Genomic DNA, 25,197 nt, shown 5'->3' on the forward strand with positions numbered 1-25,197 from the left:
GTGTGAGGTGCTGTTTTAAGCATTTTATAAACATTGTCAGTTAACATTAACAGTATTCAGATAAAGTAACTAAAATATACTGAGTCTAAATAACTTGCCCCAAAGTCAACCAGATTTAAGGGTCTGATTCCAGAATTCACACATTTAACCACCGTGCTCTAATGCCTCTTTGAGTAGGTTACAACCTTTTCCAGAACAGAGGTCTTATGGTTTTATATCTCAGAAGCTGTTTCTTAACCTTGCATGTGATAGGCACATGGAAGATACTAATTTTGTTTCCATTGAAAAACAATGGTTGGGTAAGGAGCAACACCTCACAGTCCTTTGGCCCCAGAGTGACAAGTAATATCTTAGCATTGTGATTTTCGAGGATTCATTTTGATCCACTGGTTTGTCCAAATTACAGCAGACCAAACAATAGCCTTGCCTTCTTTCTCCTAGGCCAAACCCAGGCTCTGGGATCTATTACTCTGATAGTAATAAAAGATAGCATTTCTGATTATATACTTGAACAAAATTTTCCTAAGCTGCCAACTCTATACCTGATTTCCATTAGACCCTGCCCCAGCACCTCTCCGCTTGAAGAGGGAAAGCTCAATTCAAAAAATGTAACATTACAAAACAAAAAGTTTTTCAGACATACAAAGAAATACCAAGCAGGCAAGTTTTTGGTTTTTGTTGTTGTTGTTGTTTTGTTTTTTGGTTTTTTTGGAAGAGAAAACTTTTAACCTCTCCACTTCCCCCTTCTACCTCTGCCCTCTTAAATCTCAGGCCCATTGTATATATTAAGTATTCCCTTTTATCTATTTAGCTTTTATCCTTGAGATGAGAGAAAAGGGGGAAATACTTCAATTGCTTTCTCACATCTCAGATTTTAAAGTGACCCCCATTACTAGATAAAATAACAAGTTTGCTAAATTAAATTAAAGAGGCCACAGACCATATTAAAATATAAGAATGGGGGAAAAAAGTCTAAATTCTACCTTTCCCAAATTATGAAAATATTTGACAGACTATAAGAGCACTTTTATCAATGTTTTCCATTTATGGCTACTGGATAAAAATCATTCTATAAAATATATTCAGATTAACTATAATAGATTAAATTAAAATATTTATGTTAAGTTAATGGTATTTGCATAATATTTTATTTATCAAAATCATTTTGATACCTAGTAAACAGCAGCAAGAAAAATAACTGCTCAGGCTAACCACTGCTTATTTATATCTATAAACTTTTTCTTAAATCAAAAATCATTACTTAACGTCCAGACAGCATAAAGTTATCTCATCTGTATGTTCAACTTAACTTAAAATAAGAAATGCTAGGAGAAACTATACTGAGATGGCATTTCTCAACTTCTAGGCAAAAATCCAAAAGCTTGACAATCTGATCTGTTGGCAAAGCTATCTGGAAACAAGCATACTAAAACGTTGCTGGTGGGAATGCAAAATGGGACAACATTAATGGCAGAGAATTTGGCAATGTCTAGCAAAATTTCATATGCATTTCCCTTTGACCCTACAATCTCATGTCTAGGTATCTATCCAAAATACATACTGGCAAACATACAAACCAAGTATCCACAAAACTATTCATTACAGCACTATCAAAACAGTGAAGAGCACAGACCACTCAAAAGTCTACCTATAACAGGTATGTTGAATAAAATACGGCAGTGTTACTCAAAGTATAATTCATGCTCTGAAATCAGCAAAATCCAGAGTGCAGGTAATTTTGTTTGCATCTTCAGCAAAAAACAAACAAACAAACAAACAAAAAAATGCTACAGAAAAAATTAAAAATGGAGATGGAAACTTGCTCAAAGAACTCAAGAAACATCAACCATTCATCTATGTGCACGGAGCTTATTTTGATCCTGATTTAAACAAATTGTGTGTTCTGAAACAATGAGAAAATGTGAATGCCAATATATTTGGGTATTTAATCATATATACAATGGAATATTACTCAGCCACCATTTGCATCGACATGGATTGAACTGGAGGGGATTATGTTAAGTGATATAAGTCAAGCAGAGAAAGACAATCATCATATGGTTTCATTCATATGTGGAACATAAGGAATAGCATGGAGGACCACAGGGGAAAGGAGGGAAAACTGAATGGGAAGAAATCAGAGCAGGAGACAAACCATGAGGGACTGTGGACTCTGGGAAACAAACTGAGGGTTACAGAAGGGAGGGGGCTGGGGGGATGGGGTAACTGAGTGATGGATATTAAGGAGGGCACGTGTTGTGATGAGCATGGAGTGTTATATGCAACTAATGAATCACTGAACACTAAAAAAAATTTTTTTTCGTCAAGGATTTAGATGTGATACTTGATTCATCATTATGATTTTTAAAGAGATCTTATATTTTTAAAGATCAAGCTAAAATATTCACAGATAAGCTGATATAATGTCTGTGATTTGCTATAAAATAATCATATGAGAGGGGCGCCTGGGTGGCTCAGTCGGTTAAGCGGCTGCCTTCGGCTCAGGTCATGATCCCAGGGTCCTGGGATCGAGCCCCGCATCGGGTTCCCTGCTCGGCGGGAAACCTGCTTCTCCCTCTCACACTCCCCCTGCTTGTGTTCCCTCTCTCGCTGTGTCTCTCTCTGTCAAATAAATAAATAAAATCTTTAAAAAAATAATCATATGAGAGACATTGGATGGGACTATAGATAAAACAATTGAATGTGTCCTGCTAATTATTGAAACTGGATGATGGGTATTTCACACTATTATCTTTAATATTACATGTGTTTCAAAGTTTTTTGATAAAAAACATTTTTATCTTACCTCTATGTATACAACTACAAAAAAGTTTCTCTCATACACTTTTATTGTTCTACTTAAGGAGTATGCATATATTTCAAAAAGTTGGTAAGTTTTTTGGTTATTATCTTTTAGTTTAGCATCAAAAGTCCCATTCCCATGAAATAATTCAAAAAATACTCTATGAAGAATAAACAGCACTGAACACTTCTGTCTTTATCAAACATTTATGATGAGAGAAATTGTGTGATAGAATAGGAGTCATAAAGAACAATTTGGAAATTGAGAATCTTCAGGAAACTAGGAAATATACAAAAAACCAAGACTTTGTTTTATATTCTTTCACATAAGGCATATAAGAATATTAAAATAACTAGAGTAGATTAAACAGCAATAAGCAAGACTTGTGACATGCCACTAAATTTAATTCCTCATAAGCTCAAACACAGTAAGTAATCAAAATGTATAGAATTCAGTTGTACCGTTGCATTGTTATTAGAGAACAGGCTAGTATAGATTGCTTGTGACTCATATTAATAAGGAATTATTTTGCTATAGGGAACCATGAAGTACAACTAGATCACTGAAGAGGGGTAGTATGTAAACAGTTCATTCTAAGAAAGTAATTAAATAGCTCTTGTAAAAAGCTAAGTAAAGGGAACAAGCAAAGTAAAGGGTACAAGCAAGCATATCTCTACAGTACTCAGTAGCGATGGGCCAAAGAAAGGTAGGTATTTACCTCTAGAGACACAAAGAAATGCCAGTTACCTTAGATATCGCACTATCATTTTTAAAAAAGAAGCCTGATTCAGCTATTTATTCAGATAACAACGACAGTATGGCCAGTAGTCACTAGCCACATGTGGCTATATAAATAAAAATTTAAAGTTGAATAAAAGTTAAAATTAAATTTTTTAGTTGTACTAGCCACATTCCAAGTGCTCAATAGACACATGTAGGTACAGATGTGGCATCCATACTGGATAGCACAGATATAAAATATTGCCTTCATTGTAGAGAACGTTCTATTACATATATATTCTACAACGTATGACTCTACTACACATTGTAGAGAAAGTTCTATTACACTCACTTTGTTAGTGAGTTCCTAAAGCACTATAGGACTTGTTAACAGTTTCATTCTTGAATCTAGCCTAATAGCTGAATATTTTTATTTACTCCATTTTGTTGTTAATAACCTGATTATAACTCAGTTATAATCTGCCTGATTATAACTCAGAGAGTAACAGCCATTTGGGTGAGGAGTGTACTTTCCCCTTTTTCTTTTTAACAAGTATACAGCATTTTATTAGTTACTGTAACACTTTATACATTCTGCTTTCATATATGTGTGTGAATGTGCATTTAACAGATACACATTTATTACAAGCAAAAGATGATGAAGTCCTTGAATCTCCCTTACTGCTCTAATTGTCTCCCTCTCAGCTCATGAATTTGCTAGTTCTTAAAAAAAAAAAATGGAATCCTCTTTAATGGCTCTCTTTCTCTTACAGATTTCCCTCAGCAAATATTGTTAACCCTATCTCCAAAACACATCCTGAATTGCACCATCTTTCAACAAAAATCATACCAAACGAAGACAAAATAATGTTTAATTTACTTTTCAAGTGAGTTAATATTTATAGATGGTAAAGTACACAAATCTTAAGTTTACAGCACAATTAATTTCTACATATGTATAAATTGTATATAAATCTATATAGATATAAATTCTACATAAAATATAAATCTATATAAATTCTGTATAAATATGTATAGATACCATTCAAATCAAGATAATGGAACATTTCTAGCACCTCAGCAGGCTTCCTCATACCCCAACCAGTCAGCAGTCTGCCTCCAAATGTAATGCCTATTCTATGATTACAGATAACGTTTTGCTTGTTCTTAATATTACTGGAATCATACAACATGGATATTTTTAACTAGTTCCTTTCATTCAACACTAAGTCTATGAGATTCATTTGTGTTATGTGTAATTGTATTTCACATTTTCCAAAATGAACTCAGAGTGGTAATTAGGGTCAAAAATGGAAAAGAAAGAAAGAAAAAGAAATACAATTTTATTCTAAAATTCCATTTTGGAAACATACAATTTATTCTTGATGTTGTTGGACTATTAGGTTGTTTCCCATTTGGAAGCTCTTATGAATAAAACTGCTATTAGCATTCTTGAACATATCTTTTGATGTTCAGATACATACATTTCTCTTGGGTAAGTAATTAGGAGTGAAATGGCTAGGTCATAGGACAGGCATATATTTAGCTTGAGTAAATACTGCCAAGTTTTCCAAAGCAGTCATGCCAACTTGCTCTCATCATCAGTATATGTACATGTCTATATGAAACTGCCCCAATAGCCTGCCTGAATTACCTATAATAGTCTCCTAACTGGTCTCCCTTCCACAACACTTGGCTTTCTACCATCCATTTGCCACACAACAAACAGAAAAATGACAGCTTATCTGAGGAATTAACATTTGAACAGATATACAAATGAAAAGTAAACCATGTGGATACTGGTAAAGGAAGAGCAGATGTGAGTAAACCGATGCCATCTCATGACCCATACATGAGGAAGGCAAGGAGGCCTTTGTGGTTGGTGGGAAGTGGATAAGACAGGAAAGCTGTGGGAGATGCAATCACTAGGGGTAGCCAGGGTCCAGATCCTGTAGGTCATATTGAGAAATTTAGATTTTTTTTTGATGTGATGGAAAACCATTGGAGAATTTTGAGCATGGGAGTTACTTTAAATCAGTTGCATTATTTTTAACCCCCAAAATCACACTTTAAAAAAAATTCACTTTACATATGCTATGATTTCCTCACCCATGCAAGTTAAAGAAACTAATATTTTTAACTTATTTTTGTGAATCATTAGCCTTTAAAAATTTTAGAGCTAAAAAAAAAGGTCCTGAGTATGGAAAATCACCCTGAACAGATTACTGAAAAAGATTAACTTGTATATTTTCCCACATATCAAGTTGTTCAATTACTACAGCAATGGCTACTCAATGTCAGTATAGATCATTAAGGTTAAAAAATTTTCTAAAGCAATTGTCCTATGGTGGAATTTAGAAACAATTATCATCATGTGGATTACAAATAATTACTTACTCTTATTTTCAATTTGCAACTGCCACAGATCCAGTCCACTTTTCTCTAAACAGTCAGAATGCACTTACCCTTAAATCCCCATCTGTGCTCTTAGCCAAAAGTTCTTAAACCTTTCTAGTATCCAGAATCTACTGAGAAACTCTTAAAAATAATCTATAGAGTTAAAAACTTTATCCCAAATTTCACATGCAAAGAAAAACATGCAAATTTAGCCAAGAAAACACACACACACACATACACAAAAAAGAACTAGAAGAGAGGACTAGTCCTACCAGAAATTAAAGCATACTATAAGACCTCTATAATTAAAACAGTATGGTACTAGAGTGAAATGAAAAATAGACTAGTGGAATTGAAAAAAAAGCCCAGAAGTACACTCAAGTGCATATGAAAATCTGATTATGATAAAGGTGACATCTTAAATTACTGGGGCAAAATAATAATAATAATAATGTCTAATTCCCCTTCCACATCTGAAAAATCTTACTCTTTGAGGGCAGAAACCTACAATCTTTAAAGGTCCTCAACTACTAGCCTGATACAGCCATCCTGACCCAGATCCTATTGCAATGACAACAAATTACTATAAACTTTTTGGCTTAAAACAACAAAAATATATTATCTTACAGTTCTGATGGTTAGAAGTCTGAAATGGGTCTTAAGAAGCAAATCAAAGGTTGTTTTCTTTCTGGAGGTTTTAGGGAAGAACACAGTCCTTGTTTTTTCCAGCTTCTAGAAATGGCCGGCATTCTTTAGTTGTTACCCAAATCACCCAGACCTCTACTTCCATCCTTAAATGTCTTCTTCGATTCTGACCCTGTTGCCTCCCTCTTATAAGACACTAATGACTAAATTGGGACCACCTGGATAATCTCTCCATCCCAAGAGCCTTAACTTAATCACACCTGCATGACTTTTACCCACTTAAGGTAAAACATTCACAGGTTTCAGGAATTAGGATATGGACATCTGGTGGGCATGAAATCTGTTGTGATATGTGGTTTTGGTTGAAGTCTATGAAGAAAATCTGGCCTTACACAAATATGTAGTTAGAGAAGGTAGACCCCCGGACATCCTTGGACCACACTTTGAAATTCACTGGTGTGGACAAAATTCAAAGGAATGAAGATTAGAAATTAAAGTATTGCCTTTGGGGCAACTGGGTGGCTCAGTCAGTTTAGTGTCTGCCTTCAGCTCAGGTTATGATCCCAGGGTCCTGAAATCAAGTCCCACATCGGGCTCCCTGCTCAACGGGGAGCCTGCTTCTCCCTCTCCTTTTGCCCCTCCCCCTGCTTATGTTCTCTCTCTTTCTTGCTCTCTCTCAAATAAATAAATAAAATCTTTAAAAAATGTCTTCATTCAGAACGGAAAAGAACAAAAGCAAGAGGAGAAGAAGAAAGACAAAAGGAGCAAAAAATTAAAGAGGGAAAAAAGATAATTGGAAAAAAAGAAGAGAAAGTAAAAATGGAAGCGTAGAAGGAGAAAGTAAAAAAGAAAACAGCAGGTGAAAAAAGAAAAAAGGAAATAGGAAGAAAGGACAAAAAGAAGCAGAGGAAAATAACAGTTGTGTAAGATATAATAGAGATATTAAAAATAAGCATTCGTGGTAGGACTCTACTAATGGAGAGAGTTACAAGACTTTGATAGTATTAAATGCTAGAGAAAACTTAAGTTTTTTTTAGTAACGGCCAATTGATTTGTGACAAATACTATAATGATTATTACTATAATCAATATTATTGGTAACCCTGAGATGTAAGTTCCTAGAATTGAATCATAATAACAAATAGAAAAAAAATTGCTTTGGGTAGAGGTAAGATATAAGCATAGATTTTTAAGCTATATTTAATTATGTTTAATTCATTTACAAATTTTAGCTTCAATTAAAGTTATACATTGCAATTGCCCAGTGAGTTAAATGAAAATAATTTGGCACAATTTCAATATCCAATAATATGGTTTTAAGTGGGGAGTAAAATTAAATGTCCAACAAGAGGGAATTAATTGGAACAAACTAAATGTTTTTCACACCTAAGTATAAAACTATAATACAGCCAAACCAGGAGAAGATAACTAATTGGTTTATAATGATTATTATTTTTAAGTATAAATCACCAAGATTCCTAAACCCACTTATTTTCCTTTTATAATAAATTTTACTTTTAGCTTAATTCCTAACTTTTACTTGTTGTAAATGCAATACTTAGTACAAAATAATTAAGATAAAAATGTGTGGAAAAAAGGTTGTGGGAAAATCACATGCATCCAGATACTGTCATCCGTCCAGATATCACTGTCACCAGCTAGACCCCAAGACCTGACCTCTTACTGTCTACCTGCTTGCACTCACCGACCTTTGTCCCACATTTTTCCTTAAGCTCTTCTTTCCAGTTTATCTCTTAACTCAGGCCAAAGACTCAAGGGGCATAACATCCCCTGATGTTAACCAAAACTATCCCTCAAGCAATAATTACTGCCCAGACCACCCAGACCAGTTTGAATTTAACCCCCACTCATGCCTGCACAGATAAGCCAAGGAATGACCTCTGGAATGATCAACAATTACCTTTACCTCATTATAATACTAAAATCTCCCCCTAAGGAGGAGCATAAGCCTTATTTACATAACATACTATATACATACGGGCATATTTCTTTAAAGCCTGTGCATGACATTAGGCTTGCCTCTACATAGGACGACAAGGCTTCCCTATGTAAATATTCATCCTAACCCTAAATAAAAGGAACACATTCACCCTTGCTTGCAGAGTCCCAGCCTTGGAAGTTATTGCCCATGATTTTATTTGCTGCAAGTAAAGTTTACTTTGTGTGACAAGTCCACCTGTCCTATAGGTGAGCAACCTCACATTAGTTCAGTTACACCACCACTGGTAAAACCTTGATGTTAATATTTCCAAATCCCAGGGGCGCCTGGGTGGCTCAGTTGGTTAAGCCACTGCCTTCGGCTCAGGTCATGATCCTGGAGTCCCGGGATCGAGTCCCGCATCGGGCTCCCTGCTCAGCGGGGAGTCTGCTTCTCCCTCTGACCCTCCCCCCCTCATGCTCTCTCTCTCATTCTCTCTCTCTCAAATAAATAAATAAAATCTTTTAAAAAAAAAAATATTTCCAAATCCCAGTCTACGTTTAAGTAAGTTGTATTTATTTATTTTATTTATTTACATTATCATATTTTATATAAGCATTCCATCAATTGTGGAATCTTCAAAGTGTTCTCCCTGAGATAGTACTGTTAGCATCGGTCCATCCAGGGCACTAGAGTTAGATATTCTGGGTTTTCCAACTAATATCCTGCTGGTTGGTATTAAAATTGGCCCTAGGGACACCTGAGTGGCTCAGTCTGTTAGGCGTCTGCCTTCGGCTCAGATCATGATCTCAGGGTCCTGGGATCAAGTCCTGCTTCTGGCTCCTTGCTCAGCGGGAAGCCTGCTTCTCCCTCTGCCTGCTGCTCCCCCTGCTTGTGTTCCCTCTCTCTCTCTCTCTGACAAATAAATAAATAAACAATCTTTAAAAGAAATAAAATAAAATTGGCCCAAGTTTATGTTACAAATAGTAATATACATATACTTAAAATTGATTAAAGTACAAAACTGAGGGACATCTAAAATAAAAATATGTAGAGATCCATAAAAATTTACAAAAACCACAACACAATACACCTAAATTACCAATACTCAAAACACTAGTAACTGAGACTCAGTTTTCAACAATAATTATCATGTTGATCAATTTGTTTTCTCCTAAACTGCTTTAGGCAATTAGCAGGGGAAAGCCTTAGGAGACTGGAAGAGAAGCAAAAGTTAACATCACAATACTGTTCTCTCCCAAGGGCCGGAATAAATGACTTCTCCAGGAAATAGATTTATAGGGAAATAAGTTGCACTCTTTCACTCCCCAGATTGCATTCTCTTAACCTATGGGTCTTAACAATTAACCCTTTATAATTAAAAGCAGGGATGTGGCTGTACTCCTGGGTAGAGAAGACCATCATTCTCTCAACTGGTCCTACTCCCACTTCCTAAAGCCCTATACCAGAGGAAGCTTTTTTGAATATCATCCTGGGACCACTGGATGTGGTTTAGCTTTTGCCTCAAGAAAGTATTAGATTATTAAGTCAAAATATTACACAAAATTAATTTCAAGGCCACACTGCTCTCATAGGCAAATAAAATAAAATAAAATTGCTTCCTATATTAATTCCCATCCTAAATGTTATATCTTGTCGCAAATACTATAATAGCTTATGAGAAATTTGATAATCAGCTCAATGGTGGCAGAAATACCTAAAAAGACCACAATATTTAAATGTCTGTGGTTTAAATACTATTAATTCCTCTCCCTTTTATCAAAGTCCAAGAAGAAATTAAAGTCCAAACTTCAATTCCACTTCAAAATTACTAAAAGCTCAAGAAATAAACTACAAAATAACCATCCTCAATTTCTTATTCTGATCATTCTCAGCCAGAGAGGTCTCATGGAATCCCAGGTAATTGTTCTTTAGGCTGTTTTTTCCAGGAATTAAAGAAAAAAAAAATTAGGATTTAAAGTTGAATTCATTGAACCCCAAGTCTATTTATGTTTTAAATTATAAAACCTTAAGATAACAGCGCCTGGTACATACTAAGAATAATCAATAAAATTATTATTATATGTACGTATTGTTGAAAAGAGTCTTTAACAATTACTAGACATCTCCTGTCACTGCAATACCAGCCCTCTACCCACAAAATAAAAAGAACAAAAGAAATTCCTAAGTGTCCATAGGCAACATATTTTTAGTATTATCTTTATACTAATATTGCCAAAAATTCCTGTTATCTGAAGGAAGGTTCAGACCACAAAGATGTCATGAGAATGAAGGGAAAATCCTCTTGGTTTCAGCTCAACAGGGTACAAATTTGTATGCGGGGACTGATGGGAGTTCACAACCTGTAAATATTAATGGATAGAACAAGTGGTTTATTATATCACCAGGTTTACCCTATCTCAAGAAGTGGAGAAGGAAGGTGGGGACTCCTTTCCTGGAGGGTGACACTCATGATGACTCATTCTCATGTAAAATGTGGAAGTCTCCAGATGCCCACAATCCCTGGGTCTTGCATGGGTTAAGTTCCCCGCTTCCCCATCTGGCATTTTAAACCCCTCACCATTGTCTCTTGCTCTGTAAATTGCCTACCCCTGACAAAACCACTTAAAAGCTTCTCTTCGCTCTACATTTTTTTCCCCAGCTGGAAAATTATCCTCAGCAGAATCTTGAATCAAAGTACAACTGAACTTGCTGAAATGTGTGTATCGAAATTCTGAAGAGGACCATAAATCGACCACAAAAATTTCCCTTTTGACAATTTTTCCATTTTCCATACCTTGAATGATTTCTAGTACTTCAACAGTAGCAGAAACATTTTGTTTCGCCAGTGCTCTCTTTTTCTCTGTTGTTTCTTCTTTTAGGCAGGCTCCGTATTTTAATCTTCTCAAGTTATCCCTCTTCTTCTCTCCTAAGTGTATTTTATTTTTTTTTCTGTCTTTGCTTTTTGTCAAGATAATATATTTTTAAGTTATTGTTAGTATTAAATGCTTAAATAACTGAAGATTAGATTCTATCTGTTGATGTCCTGCCTGGTTTCCCTTTCGTATATTTCATATTCCCTATGCCTTTCCATAGAGTACTAACTGTATACATTTCCCTGGTGTGCTATTTAAGGATGTGTGTCATATTAGAACTAATCTAAAAATGATAAGATATGTCACAATTATCTTTTCAGGCTCCTTCCAAATCTATCCCAGTTTTTTTTTTCTTACCATGTTAATATGTCATTCCTCAATGAATGATTAGCCTAGGCTATAATTGTTGACTTCATGCCTGAAGTTTAACAGGGAAAACCTCTCAATACTCCTTTAGATCCAGGCTTTCTTGGAGCATCACTTCAGTTTACTCCATGACGTCACATCTTTTCTTTTCTATTAGGTTTCTCTGACCCACGTCAATCTAGTAATAATTCACATATTGCTGTCTTTATAATAACATTTTAAAAGGAGTAAGTTCTGAGTATATCTGCTAGAATATGAGATCTATATAGAGCAGGGATTTTTGTCTTCTTTCGTTTTTTTTCTATTTTTTTTTTTTTTTTTACTGTGTGGTATTGCAAGTGCAAAAAAAGTATTTTTCCAATGAATAAATAAGTCTGTGTTTTTAGCCTGTCTTATAGATCTAGTTTGGCTCCAATGACCTTGCCTCCTTTTATGTATGTCCCTTTAATACTCCTTGTTACTTCCCCAGTGTGCTTGCTGCTATTTCCAGAGTTAGAATAATCTCCTAAGCTTCATTCTTCTAACATCTTGAAATTTCTCTGGTGTCTCAAGTTCTTCTCTCTTTCAGTGTCAACAGTTTCTCCACAATAAAGCACCCATATACAAGTTTTCTTTAGTAACTTTGACCTTGAGATGTGTGGCACTCTCATTCAAAGGTTATTCTACTCCTTTCAATAAGAAGCAATAGTACCATTGAACTAGAGCCCCCCTGCTTCATTTATCTGTTCATCAATAAATATTCACCACTCCTCTATGAATGAACTTGCTCAATAGCTTCTGAAGTCAACATCCACAGTCAAGGCATATATAATTAATAAATGAGACATGATTTGAAACCATGTATCAGAAGAGAGATGGGGGTGGCCCTACAACAAATGGATATACCACATAAATATAGTAAGTTATCTCCTCAACAGTGTTTTTTCTTTGGTCCTAAATATAACTAATAAGTGGAGCAATCATGTTGGCTACTGATTTAATATGTCAATTTAATGCTCAACACTAAAATTATAAAGCAAAAATCTCAAGCTCTAATTATTGCTTTGTGGCCCATGTGACATATAGTTTGTCTTTGCAGTTTAAAGTCACAGCCTGTAGGCTTTGTTGAGAAAATACAGGAAGGGAAAGGTCTCCCAGCAACCAGTGCATCCAAAACCTGTATACTGCTCCCTTTGTGGTAAGCTTCGATGAGACTAAAAGACTCTTTTTTTTTTTTTTGGTTCTCTAGTACCCAGCTGGGTTATACCTACTTGGGTTACCTCTATTATTCATAGAGGTGTGGCTAATCAAGTTGGCTAAAAACAGCCACCATTTTCTCCCCCTTTGAAAAAAAATGACCTTGTATTGTATCACTAAGTACTTAGAAATGTTGAAGATATTTATTTATCTACCTGATATTTATGGGACACACCCTAAATGCCTGAAAGTACAGTAGGTGCTAGAAATTAAATGGTCCACCAAGACCACATGGCTTTCAGTCTAGCCAAGAGGCAGGCATTATATAAATAATAACACAATTATAGCTAGCACTTTATCAGTTTGAAAACACAATTTTTTCACATTTTATTCTACCTCATTTTTCTATTATGTCTCACAATCAATGGTATTTTATAATCTTTGACAGCCAGGCGGCAGTTGTCATGCAGTTGTCATTGTAAGCATAGGACAGAGCTGTCCACTGTTGTCCACTTAGGTTGAATAATGGGTGTGGTTGGAAATACACTGGCAAATTTCAGTGACATTTTAAATGACTCCAAAAAAATAACACTATGGTTTACCCTGAAATTAAAAATGTTATTTTTTTCTACCAAAAGAGAGAGAGAAGCAGGGCAAGATAGTGTGAATGAAGTATGAGGGAAGAGGTAGACAGATCATGATAGTAGCCTATGGACATAAGTTAGTGAATTTCAATTTTATCGTAAGTGCAATGGTAAAACATTGAAATATTTTAATTAGGTAATAACATGATCCAATTTGTATTCTAAAAGATCAGTCTGTCAGTGCTGTATAAGCTGATTGAGAAATAATACCAGAAAAGGAAACACTTAAGAGCCTATCAGTAATGTAGGATGGTGGAGCAGAGGAGCGAAATTGGAAAAGTTTACAATGTGGGATACATGTGGACATAGAATCCATAGGATTTGATGGTGAACTGAATTTAGGGGGGGAGAGAAAGGGAAGTGTCGGTATGACTCCCAGATTTCTGGACTAAACAGTTGGGCATGTGATTTATTAAGTTGGCTAAGTTTTACTGAGATAGATAAGATTGGAGGAATGGTTAAGACCAAAAATATTGAAAACTGAGGATAAGAATACTTGCAGAATATTTTATTACTCACCCCTTTTACCTGTCAAGGCAGTTAGGACTTGGAAACTAAACTGGTTATCAGAAAAGATAAATTTTAACATAAAAATTATTTACCAGTAAAAAGTGGTTAACTAGTAAAAGTAACACAAGTGGACCTTGAGAGATCTAGAGGTATGTATAAAAAAGCAGCTACTTCCTCTGGATTGAGGAGGAGAAACAATTAAGGAACTAAGAACTGGGAGACACCGCTGCCCAGCCAGGCTCAGACTTCTGAAAGAGAGGAGAGCTGCCACAAGACACACAACCTGTGGGTGGTGAAGAAACTTGTCAGAAGACTTGAATTGACAATAGTCTGTAGAAGAAACCAGCCATCAGCGCTGAAGACTGGAGCCTTCAGAAGGGCTGCTGGTGGAAAGAACACGGCCTGAGAGCATGGCTGGAGCTTGTCAACATAGGCTCCTACAGTCCCAGGCTCAATAATAAAAATAGAGACCTTAAACCTGGAAAAAAAGTATCTTCTTCCTGCTATCACCTGCAGGACCACTCTAGTGCTTTCTATTGATGAAGCTTAACATTTGGCCTGCTGGCAAAGTGGTTGATAGACCCCAACTCCAGTATCACAAAGGAAGGTAGACAAGGGTAGTTGAACGATTGATACATTGATAATTGGCACAGTCATTTATGTATTAATCCTTTTGAGAATAACTTACTATAGATATTTAGTTACCTTAATTTAATTTACCATATTTAAGGCACCAGTTGAATATAATGCTATCCTGAACAAAAACAGACAGCTGTCAAACACAAACAACTCTGCACATTGGTAAGGAAAGACTTTATTAGAAAAAAATATTGTAAGTGAAGGCAAGAGATTTCATAATCTGGGGAGGAGGTTATAGCAATGGGAAGAAGCTCTGACCACAGATCTGTAAGGGTCTGAAAGTTCAGGCAGGAAAAGATTTTTCTGTTATAAGGAGTAAATAAGGCTAAAATGCATAGGGAAGTGGGATGAAAGGATAATAGATATTAAATCAGAAAATGTTTTATCCTCAAGCCCCAAAAATAGCTTGAGAGAGGGAGTTAAGGAAGGTTGTAAGATGAGTCAAGCTGAGGGTACATCAATGTCTAAGGGCTTAGGGGAAGGAAAGAAACTTAACCAAACTTTGGTTAACAAGCACTTTGTTCTGATTGATCAGCAGGACACGCAGTTCAGCCAAGCATTTAGGAGAAAAAAAATGGGACTTTGGAGGGTCTGTGTCTGGCCCTGTCATAGGTAAACCAGTCTTATCCAGGTCATGTGGGGAGGGATGGTTCTTTCCAGGGAGGACTTTTCCGGAACACAAAAGTGTTGGAGGATTTCTTTAACCTTCAACCTTCCACGGTCATAAGGCTCAAAATTTAATACTGTCACTACTGATCTGTTTGGAAAATAAATACTGTCCTTTTTAGGAATGTTTCTACAATAAACAACTAAACCAAGTAAATCACTTGTCTTAATTCTTCCTAGTAAGCATAAACAAAATTCTTAATGTTAGAATAAGCAAAAGGGACCCTTTCAAATTACTTGAATCATACAGTTCAAAAAACATAAGAGAAAAGAAAAGACTAGAACAACAAAGTTATACAATAAGATTTTCATTAAAAAGCATTCTTTTGTACCAGATTTTAACTAAAAAAAAAACTATAAGCTAAGTATTACCTAGTGCTTAGAACTCAGGACAAATCCTAATATCAATTATGCAGAGCAATATAAGAAAATTAAATCTATAATTAGAGCTCAGAAAAATAAAAGAGAAAAGAAAATTAAGTGCAGAGTTCAACAAGGAGCTGTATTACTTAGTGCTTCCTTAGCTCACATTCTGAAAGACATCTCAAAGAAATGGTTGTCCTTTTGCCTTCCACACTTCTTTTTACTATTTTCACGCATAGACCAGAACAGAGAGAGCCAAAACTGCAACTATTTAGAAGTAACCTATCTATCATATCCTGTCAGCATCTGGAGAGTGTTACTAAGAATATTTCAATATGGAATGCTAATGTGACTAGTATTGTAATAACAATGAAAATGGTGATGATGATGTTGTTAATGATGACAATGATGATGATGATACAAAAGTACACATCCTAAGAAACCATAACTCTAAAGAGTGTTACCTTTCACGGGGAAGGAGAGATTTTAACATCAGTCTACAAGCCCAATATAATGTTAATCTTGATTTTTCCCCCTATGTTAACTTATTTATTTTAACTACATCTCAATTTTAACTGCCATTTATAAGAGGACAATATTTTTTGACCCAGAAAGGCTATCACAGGAGAGAATTAACTTAATTTGTGAAGCCCTTTGTAATTTCAAATTATCCTAAAATCATCCCTTTCAACCACTCTGGTAAGGAGATAAATCCAATGTCATGCTTTAACAACCAATTAAATTTTAAAGTCAAAAAGATATAAAATAGGCATGTACCTGCCCTGAGAGAATTTTGTTTATTACTCTGCCTTATAGAAGTTTCCAAGTTTAGAATTAAAATTATGCCTGCTTTACTATCAAAATATATTTAAAGTCACAAACTGTAAATTAGCCAGAAAAATGATACTATTTACCTCTCCTTGTTTAATCCTCAGTAGTAGGCTTTTATTTTGTCTGACTGAAACCCATAAAGAACTTTTCTTCTTTTTCTTTGTCATTACAATTAGCCATATAAACTCAAATGCACCAATTAATCAGAAGCAAAGGCTATGCCCTATTCCTTTTTCTATCTGACCAGAACACGGTCAGTCCTGAGTGACTGTGCCTCTGTGTAATTCTACCCTCTCATCCTGACAACACTCAATGAGAGTATACTGGAGAATCTAATTTGCTTCCATACTTGCAGAGAGTATACTTGAGAATCTAATTTGCTTCCATACTTGCTTTACCAGTTATTCTAGAGCACATTTCAATAACTTCTCCTGTCTTAATATTCTTTTTAGAGAGTTAGCACTTACTTCTTAATACATTCTTCAACTGTCCTAAGCAAATCATCCTCTGGATAACACACATTTTTCCAATATTTTCAGTTTATTTACCCCATGCCATTTGTAATTAATCCATGTTCACATAGCAACAACAGACCTTGAAGTTATTTTAATTACAAATCCATTTTGGTTTGAATACAGAAACTATGTAAGTTTCTATATTTGACACATGTAAAGAAATTCATTTTTACACTATAGGAAATGAGAGAATAGTGAAGAGAATAGGTGGCTCCTAATATGGAGGATGGAGGCTGAAAGTGGGATTTTATAAAATAGGAGAACACAAGATGCTCAGATAACTAGAAACTCCTGCAATTTGGTGAAGAGAAAGTTACGGTAACCATATGGAATGGAACTTCTCATTCTTCTGATTGAGAATGCTCAAATGAAGAGAATTTTGCATGCGTCAAAGAAAAGCTGAGGCAGCAGTGGTATGTAAATGTTTCAAGCAATGGATACAACAGAGGAGACATAACAGGAGAGTAAACAGTCTTTTTTTTTTTTTTTTTTGAGTCATTTTTATTCTCTGTACTAGTTACAGCCTTTGCAGATCCCAGTTGTGGAGATGTGCACATTGAACCACTGTGATGTAATTTAACTGTCTCAAATGGATCATTCATTCTTTTATATTTCTTGCCTAAATAATCCATACCAAACTTGATTAAGCAGATGCAACATTTCATCAGGAAAACAACTTCAGAGAAACGAAAGAATACTCTACGCATTCATGAGTATAGTAGTCACAATTGTTAAGTGCCTAGTAATCTATTTGGCTGAAAGGTGCTATACAATGTAAGCCTATCATTTACATAAATAGATTACATCTATAATTGGCTTTCCGAAGTTTTCTTAAGAGATTTCCACCTCTTAATTATTTTCTCTGAGCTCCTTCTTGCAATAACCATTCATTATTGACAACACTGTAATGCAATTCTTTCTTCAAATAAAGGGTTTTATTGATTTAACTAGCAAAACACAGTAACTCAGAGATCCATGGAGAATCTTCCATTATGATAAAGAAAGATAAAGCAAGCAAAAAACAAAAACCCCATAAGACAATGAAAAGCATCCAAACACTCATGTTTTCTCTCACGTATTTTACATGGAAAGAGAGATCTTCCAAATGCAGATAAACCAAAAGGAAAAGAATATTCACTTCACTTCCGCCTTTATTTCCTATATCTCATTCCATATAATACCTTATCAGAGACTACAGACACTACTCTAGTAGGAGAGCTGATTGGAAGTGAAATTTCTCGATGGTACATGTTGTACACAAGGACTGCAACTCTGAGATTTTGAAAGATGGGTTTGTTGAGGCAAAAAGCTCTCCAGGAGTGTTATTGGGAAAATTATACTCTTTATGAACAGATTTCATTAATGGAGGAAATCAAGCCTAGCGGTTACTTCTAGTAGCAGTGACAGAGTCAGAAAAAAAGAGTACGCTGTATTGATGACTAGTTTTTTATTTTGGTTTGGTTTTTGGGTTTTAAAGGTTGTTTTTCTTTTTGCTTTAAGATTGGCTAGATAGGAGGCACCTGGATGGCTCAATTGGTTAAGCGGCTGCCTTTGGCTCAGGTCATGATCTCAGGGTCCTGGGATGGAGCCCTGCATCAGGCTCCCTGCTCAGCAGGGAGTCTGCTTCTCCCTCTCATTCTCCTCTGTGCACTCTCTCTCTCTAATAAATAAATAAAATCTTTTAAAAAATTTATATAAAAAAAGAGATTGGCTAGATAGAACAAAGAAAATTTTACGTTGCTATTTCAAAGCTTTCTACCAGTTTTGTTGGTTTACTAAGAGAAAAAAGTGTGTTTTTTTTCTTTGCCATACATTTTTAGTGCAAATCAAGTAAAGAAATGAGGGAAAAGAAAATTTCCTCTGAGAGATTAAGATTAAGGAAGTATATTTTTCACTAAAGTGAGATATTACCTGAAGGTTGTTTGCTCATTGATGTTCTGTTTTTATTAAAAATATATAAGGTAGGCATTAATAGAAAAGTTAAATATTTAAAGGGGGGGCAAAATTTGAATCCATTATTCTGTTTCTATAATTAATCTGTCTCACTTATTCTGAGATCTTATATTTATGTACCCACTATTGCATAATTTCACTTCAGAACTTTTACCTCTTATTGATAACTTAGGATAATTTTCATTTTTTCTGTATTTGATGTTAGCAAACAATCTGGGCATACTTATGTTTAATATATTCTAGTTGTACTTGGGTTTCAGAAAAAGACCCAAAAACATGAGACATCTTCTATAAGAGCTATTTATTTTCAGGTTAACAAAGTATAAGGAAATATTTTCTGCAGTTCTTACTCAAAAGCCCAAGATCTAAAATCACTCCAGTGTAAGAATTCAACATTTCCTCTGGAGATTAAATTGATATACCCTATAACATAAGAATAACCTATATGGCTTAACTGATTTTTACAGCATGAAAACAAATTTGAGTGAAAATCAATGTTGAAAATCCCATGACAATTATGAGGCACAAATTCAGATCATGATAAGAACATACTTATTTAATGTTGTATACCTTTGAATTGATTTAGCAATCTTTTTTCCCCAAGATTTCAATGATTAGAATCCAAATAAGATCCCTTCTAATATAACTTCATAAAAATTAGTATTGAATTTATTATATCTGTTATTTCTTCAGCTTAGGTACTATGTTGTTCAAAATCAGGGAACATAGGAACTATTTTATAACTGTCAAAAAAGTGATACATTTTTAAAATTAAAAAGAAACTCAAGAGATATTTTAATTCAGAAGCTATACTGTTCAAATGGAACCAAACTTGAAGTTATCATAAAATATCTATCTAATTTGGATATCTTTGAATATCATGTGCTCATATGAAATAGAAAAAAATGCACATCCAAATTAATATCCCTTTATTTGAAGGTATTTTTCCTAACTCAATCCTTGTTAGAATTCAGGAAATAGCTGTAACAACTTTTTTTTCTAGATATGTCCCCTAAGGCAAGGAAAACAAAAGTAAAAATAAACTATTGGAACTATATCAAAATATTTCCTTCTGCACAGAGAAGGAAACATTCAACAAAACTAAAAGGCAACCTACAGAATGGCAGAAGACATTTGTAAAGGACATATCTAATAAGGGGTTAGTATCCAAAACATATAAAGAACTTATACAACTCAACACCCAAAAAACAAATAACCCAAGTAAAACATGGGCAGAAGACATGAACAGACATTTCTCCAAAGAAGACATACAGATGGCCAACGGACCCATGAAAAGATGTTCATCATCACTTATCGTCAGGGAAATACAAATCAAAACTACAATGAGATATCATCCCACCATGGCTGAAATCAACAATGCAAGAAACAACAGGTCTTGGCAAGGATGTGGAGGAAAAGAAACACTTGTGCATTGTTGGTGAGAATGCAAACTGGTGCAGCCACTGTGGAAAACAGTATGGAGGTTCCTCAAATAGTTAAAATAGAACTACCCTATAATCCAGTAATTGCACTATGGGGTATTTAGCCAAAGAATACAAAAATACTAGTTCAAATGGATACATGCACCCCAATGTTACCTATAATAGTCAAGGTATGGAAGCAGCCAAGTGTCCATCAATTGATAAATGAATAAAGAAGATGTGGTATACATAAACAATGGAATATTACTTAGCTATAAAAAAAGAATGAAATCTTGCCATCTATAATACATGGATGGAGCATAATATCATGCTAAGTGAAATAAGTCAGGGAAAGACAAATACCATAAGATCTCTTGTATGTGTATTTTAAGAAACAAAACAAATGAGCAAAGGGAAAATAAGAGAGAGAGACAAACCAAGAAATAGACTCTTAACTGTAGAGAACATACTGTTGGTTACCAGATGGGGTGGGTAGGGGAAATGGGTTAAATAGGTGATGGGAATTAAGGAGTACACTTGTGATGAGCACAGGCTGATGTATGGAATAGTTGAATCATTATATTGTACACCTGAAACTAATGTAACACTGTTAACTAACTGGCATTGAAATAAATACTTAAGAAAAGTCTTTAGAAAATAGATACCACTCCCTATTATGTTTTGACAGAATCCTTATTAAGGATTCCTAATAAAGTCTAATAGAATGTCCCAGAAGAAGCTGAAGGGTACCAGGGTGCCAACATGATTCTATTATTTGCAGCTATAATTTTTTGACAGCAGGAATTCTAGAAAATAACTTTATTTTTTTGCATTTAATATGGCCTTAGCATAGTAATTTGCACATAGAAAATACTCCACAACTATTAGTTGAATGAATACTTCTGGTATTGTATTAGTTTTCTATTGCTGCATAACAAATTACTACAAACTTAGCAACTTAAAACAACACACGTTACTATTTCACGATTTCTATAGATGAGGAATCAGGTACAGCTTGGATGGGTCCTGTCTCCAGCATTATACATAGCTATAATCAATGGGTCAGCCAGGCTGTGTTCTCATCTGGTGGCTTGCCTGAAGAAGATTCCATCTGAGGGCTAATTTAAGTTGTTGACAGAATTCATTTCCTTACAGCTATATGACTCAAGGGTCTCATATTTTTCTGACTGTTGGTTAGGGGATGCTTTCAGGTCCTTGAGGCCTTCCACAGTTTCTTGCCTTGTACGCATCTCTAACATTGACTGTTTACTTCATCAAGCCCACAAGCAGAATCATTCAGTCAGAGAAAGTCCAGTCTCTATTTTAAGGGTTTTTGTATGTTTAGATGAGGTCCATCCAAGATAATCTCTCTTTTGATTAATGCAAATTCAACTGATTTAGGACTTTAATTACATCTGTGAAATCCCTTAACTTTTGCCATATTCTGTTGCCCAGTAGCAAGTCACAGATCCCACCTATACTCAAAGGGCATGAACATCAAGGGATAAGAATCATGGGGGCTACCCTAGGATCCATCTGCCGCAGAGGCGATACGATTTAGAAAACTATCATGAGACTTACACTTAGACAAACATACCCTTCCTGTCACTATCTGTGTGATTTAGGATAAGACAATTAACCTCTTTAAACCCTCTTATCTTCTCACCTTTAAAAAGAAAGCAATAATAACCGTTTTGTATTATTATCAGAATGAACAATGGCACCTGGGTGGCTCAGTTGGTTAAGCGACTGCCTTCAGCTCAGGTCATGATCCTGGAGTCCCAGGATCGAGTCCCGCATCGGGCTCCCTGCTCGGCAGGAGTCTGCTTCTCCCTCTGACCCTCCACCCTCTCATGCTCTCTGTCTCTCATTCTCTCTCTCTCAAATAAATAAATAAAATCTTTAAAAAAAAAAAAGAATGAACAAAAAATTATGATTATGTAGGAATTCATAAATGGTTGGTAACAAGATTTTTATAGTCTAGCCATGGTGTGAGATATCAGAAAAAGTTAGGCCTGACTTTGTCTTAAGTAAATTCACTGGATTTTTCAGACCTAAACTAAACCAAAAGTATCTGTCACTAATAGATTTCAACTTCTTGCTTTTCTCTCTGGTTTCAGTTGAACAAAGTAGGTCCTTTGCATAAGTAAAGATGAACTATGGCTTATTAAGAACCTATCATTGGTGCTCGCTTCAGCAGCACATATACTAAAATTGAACAATACAGAGAAGACTAGCATGGCCCCTGCACAAGGATGACATGCAAATTCGTGAAGTGTTCCATATTTTTAAGACAGAGGATCATAGGGGATGGGAGGGAAAAATGAAACAAGACAAAACCAGAGAGGGAGACAAATCATAAGAGACTCTTAATCTCAGGAAACAAACTTAGGGTTGCTAGAGTGGAGGGGGGTGGGAGGGATGGGGTGGCTGGGTGATGGACACTGGGGAGGGTATGTGCTATGGTGAGTGCTGTGAATTGTGTAAGACTCATGAATCACAGACCTGTACCCCTGAAACAAATAATACATTATATGTTAATAAAAAATAAATAAATACAAAATAAATAAATAAAAACACCTTGCCAGACAGCAAAAAAAAAAAAGAACCTATCATTGGTCAGGCTTTGTCCTAAATGATGAGCTAGAGACAGAGACCAAGATAGAGAGATAATATGTATATGAATATATAGGTTATATTCATATATATGAGGAGAAGGAAATATTATTATTCCTATTTTTTTAAAGATTTTATTTATTTACTTGAGAGAAAGAGAACATAAGCGGGGGAGGGGCAGAGGAAAAGAGAGAAACAGACTCCCTGCTAAGCAGGGAGCCAGACGCGGGGCTTGATCCCCTGACCCTGAGATCATGACCTGAGTAGAAGTCAGACACTTAACTGACTGAGCTACCCAAGCATCCCTATTATTCCTATTTTACATGAGGAAACAATCTATGACTCTTACAAAAACAAAACAACATACCTGTTGACACACATAGTGGCCAAGAACAAAATAATTTAAGTTAAAAATCTACATTTAAATGACAGCTCTCCACTTGAACAAATTATTTAATCTCTCTGTGCTAATGATAATAATACCTACCTGCATGGGTTGTTAGAAATATTAATTGAAATGACATGTAAAGCATTTTGCATGCAACCCTAAGACACAACTAGTATTATTTATTGTAAGTCTTTGGAATTGGGGTCCAATTTTTGGTTCTGACCACTAATAATTACCCTTCCCAATGCCATTGAAGAAGTTGCTAATTCCCCTTAAAGCCAAAAATACACTCGGGAGAGTACCTAGCCCAGAGCTGTGAGTTGCACCTGCAACTCTCTAATAAGCTATAAGCTGCACAGATGCCCAGGGTTGAGCCCATTCCTTCCCAAGTGCAGCTAGAGATTGCAGAGTTCCAGCATAGAACAGATGGAATTTACAGGGACCTATAACCTGGAAAACCTCATTCCTACTCATACAATGAAATAGGGAATTGCAAACAGTCTAAAGGGCTTTTTGTTTCACCAGTTGTTACAGAGAAAACAAGAACTCTTCAGTGGCCTTCAGGGGACTACATTGAACCTGGAGTCCTCCCTCTCCATGTGATCATATTATATTTTCTAATTCTTTAATAGTTTTCACTGTTTTCACCTGCAATCTCTCTCTCTCTTAATCAGTTAATATGTTTCCAAATGAAAAGTTACCTCATAAAGACAAACCAAATTTTAAAAAAGTGGTGGTATTACCTCAACACTCACCCCATTTCAGTACCACAAGTCTTTATGGGAAAGGAAAAAAATACCAACTTAATTTTAATCATCCTCCTTCGTTTATGTTAAATATTTCACATCATCTACTATATAAATTAAAATGGTAAATTTTATCTCCAGATATACCCTAGAGATCCATTTTGATATCTAAGATTCCAGCTTTAAGTATAAATGGAAAATAGTTGGGGACAGGATGGAGCAGCACAGAGTTACATCCACTGGGTTAAACTGGTTTCTGTGTTGGGTGTGAAAATAGGTATCTGGTTATCCAGGTTGAATTATTTTTTTTAACTGGTGGCTATTAATCACATAATAAAGAAGTCAAAATATCCCTATAATAACAGAAATTCAAGGGGCGCCTGGGTGGCTCAGTGGGTTAAGCATCTGCCTTCAGCTCAGGTCATGATCACAGGGTCCTGGGATCCAGCCGTGCATGGGGCTCCTCGCTCCTTGGGGATCCTGCTTTTCCCTCTCCCTCTGCGTGCCGCTTGTCCCCCCTGCTTATGCTCTCTGTCAAATAAATAAAATCGTTACCAAAATAAAGGAAATTCAAAATCAGTAGAAACAACTATCCTCCTCCCATCTTCTTATATCTAGTTCGATTTACTTTCTTCATAAAACTTACCATCATGAGAAATACTCTTACTCCTTTACCTGTTTACTAATTTACTAATCTATTCTTTATTGTTCTCCACAAGAATGTGAGATCAGTTAGAACAAACATCTTTCTTGTCTTGTTTACCACTTTATTATTAAAATCTAGAACAGGGGCTCCTGGGTGGCTCCGTCAGTCAGGTCATGATCCCACGATCCTGTGATGGAGCCCCACAGGGACTCCCTACTTCTCCCTCTCCCTCTGCCTGCCACTCCCTCTCTGTCAAATAAATAAATAAAATATTTTTAAAAAATAAAATAAAATCTAGAACAGTGCCTTGCACATAGTAGAAGCTCAATAAATATTT

At 35.4% G+C, this 25,197-nt stretch overlaps 1 non-coding gene across 1 annotated transcript; it reads left to right on the top strand.

Moving 5' to 3' along the window:
* Positions 1-22,648: 22,648 nt before the first annotated feature.
* Positions 22,649-22,754, top strand: LOC115937242 (U6 spliceosomal RNA). The gene has a single exon (XR_004072574.1). It is a non-coding gene; the product is annotated as a U6 spliceosomal RNA (small nuclear RNA).
* Positions 22,755-25,197: the final 2,443 nt, after the last annotated feature.

This window comes from Leptonychotes weddellii, chromosome 2 (genome assembly GCF_054177405.1).
Source record: "Leptonychotes weddellii isolate Sample4059 chromosome 2, ASM5417740v2, whole genome shotgun sequence".
In the NCBI taxonomy this organism is placed as follows: Eukaryota; Metazoa; Chordata; class Mammalia; order Carnivora; family Phocidae; genus Leptonychotes; species Leptonychotes weddellii.